Below are 2,685 nucleotides of genomic sequence, written 5' to 3'. Positions count from 1 at the left end.
GCAGGAGCAGGAATGAACGCTTTCTAAGCAGATGTTTTAAGAGGCATTGCATGGTTCCACCATTCTTCTTTTCCCTTTGCCATGAGAAAACCTTGTGCCAGATAGAAGCCCAGATCCCAGAGTGAAGAAGACACATGCAGCAGGGTGTGGTCAACATGTAAGATGAGCAAGAAATAAATCTTTGTGATAAGCTACTGAAATTTGGGATAATTTGTTATACAATATAACCTAGAAGAAGCAGACTAAGATAGCTCTTTTCTAGGCACTTTCCAAATATTATCTTAATTAGTTCTCACAAAAGGCTGATGGTGTAGGGACTGCTATCCCCATTTTATAGATGAAGAACCTGGGGCACAGAGAACTTAAGTAATTTGCCAAGAATATAAGATGATAATAGTGGAGACAGGATTCAAATGCAAATTCCCTAGATTTAGTGTCTATGCTCTTAAGAGATAGTTCTGCATAGCCACATGCAGTTTCTTTCAACTCTATTCCTTCTTTCATCATTAGGTCCCTTCTTTTCCAAGAAAAAAATTATATTCATTTAAGTCCCAACTCTGAAGTTTTTTCTGAGTCAGCCCTGTCCTCCAGTTTAGCAGTTAGACATTATTTCTTATAATCCCTAGTGCCTAGCACAATGTCTGGCATTTTGTCTCCATTCTATACATAATTATTGAGTTTCAAAATTCAATATTATCAAAATAATCTCTGTGCTATAAAACACTGTGATACTTTGTGATTGTCAGGATGCTTTCAAGGTGTGCTGCCTTCCTAGGTTCTTAACTACATCTCTACAGAGGTAGAGAACGGGGTCTTCCCATTTTAAAGATCAGGTTGCACAACTGATAGGTGATAGAGCCAGGACCAAAGGCCAGGTGCTCTCATCCTGGTCCAGTGCAATTTTCTTTTCTTTTCTTTTTTTTTAAATATATTTTTATTGATTTTTTTACAGAGAGGAAGGGAAAGGGATAGAGAGTTAGAAACATCGATGAGAGAGAAACACCAATCAGCTGCCTCCTGCACACTCCCCACTGGGGATGTGCCTGCAACCAAGGTACATGCCCTTGACCGGAATCGAACCTGGGACCCTTGAGTCCGCAGGCGGACGCTCTATCCACTGATCTGGTTAGGGCTACAGTGCAGTTTTCAAGGCTCTCATCCATGTCTGCTTCAACTTCAAGACACTTATGTACAAAGCTGTTCTTAGATCTTCCCTTTGCTATACCAGTGAGATGAGGCCCTGTTGATCACAGTGGAGATAGGATTCTGGAGAGAGATCCTGGATATGAAGAAATTTTAAAAACACGCAGAGGTGCTGAAAGACACATGCCAATGGCAGCTTTCTGCAGCTTTCCCTATGAATTTTGTGAGCCAACCAATATCCAAGAAAACGTCCCATTGACAGCCTCTACTTTTAGCTATTCTTTCTCTCCTAAGTTCATCAAGATATTTAACTGGTCCTCCTTCGAATGGATTAAAGATGCAGCTCAAACCTTATCTTCAACAAACTCAACAGTGTTTCTCTCATTGTCGTATATAAGAAAAAGAAATAAAGAATGGCTTTGAGAAAGTTTAAAGGATAATTTAAAATATATTTAGCTAGTTCAGTAGTGCTCTTGGTCAAAGGAAAAAGAAATAAAGGTAGAGAAGAGGTTGTCAAGAAAACAGCAATCCTTTTTAGTTTTAGATGGTTACTGGTAGATGATCATGTAAATTGCAGCATAGAGCATTTCCCCAGGGGTCTTCACATTGTTTTCCTACCGAGATGGAAAGCCTTGAACTAATCTCTTTAAACTGATTTTTTAAAAATGTGTCTAATGTTTCTTTCTCTTTGGGGCTGATTGTGTTGATATTTCTCTTCTATCTTGATAATAATATATAGGAAAGGACTGTGGTAAAATAAATACATGTTATTTGGAGTATACATGTTATTTATAAACAATAGTGTAGCTTATCAAAAAGTCTCCTCATGTTAGTTTATGTTAGCTGGAAATGTTTTCAAGGTATCAGAAGTTTTTGTTGGTAAAGATTGTTTTTAGTCTGCTAAAATCTTGCCTCTTTTATAGAATTTAAAAGATTAATGTGTCTAGAAATGTCCAGATCTTTCTAGATCTTCACATTTGCTTTTAATGAAAAAAATATTTTTTTCTGCTTATGAAAGTTTTATTTACATACAATAAAATTCACCAATTTTAAAGGTACAATTTGATGAATTTTTGTAATTGTATACAGTTGTATAAGCACCACCACATCAGGATAGAAAATTGTCCCCTCACCGTGAACATTTTTTTTATTCCTTTTGCTCTCTGTCCTCTCACCCAACAGCCCTCCCCATTTAACCCCTGATCTTCTTTATGTCACAATCTTACCTAATAAAAGACAAACACGTAAATTGACCATCCCTCCACTATGCTCACCAGCCAATCTGGAGAGTATGCAAATTAACCCAACAAAAATGGCGGTTAATTTGCATACAGAGATGGGGGTCCCCTGCCCAGGTCTGATGCCTGAGCCCGAGGCGTCAGACCTGGGCGGGGGGCTGAGCTCGGGAACATCATCGGCACCCAGGTCACTCCAAGGGAGGCCCCATGTGGGCCCTGAACAGCATAGGAAGGGCCTGAGCCAGGGGGCACCTGGGCAGGGGCAGAGCCAGCCATCGGAGCTGTGGGGGCCCCTTCCCAAGAC

At 39.7% G+C, this 2,685-nt stretch overlaps 1 protein-coding gene across 1 annotated transcript in view; it reads left to right on the top strand.

Moving 5' to 3' along the window:
- UBAC2 (UBA domain containing 2) overlaps nt 1–2,685 on the top strand; it is a 151,795-nt gene that overhangs the window by 89,349 nt on the left and 59,761 nt on the right. The gene's annotated exons all lie outside the window — the stretch shown is intronic.

The sequence above is a fragment of the Myotis davidii genome, unplaced genomic scaffold (assembly GCF_000327345.1).
Source record: "Myotis davidii unplaced genomic scaffold, ASM32734v1 scaffold133, whole genome shotgun sequence".
NCBI lineage: Eukaryota > Metazoa > Chordata > Mammalia > Chiroptera > Vespertilionidae > Myotis > Myotis davidii.
The sequence above is the reverse complement of the archived record's forward strand: the minus strand, read 5'-3'. Positions and strand labels throughout refer to the sequence as shown.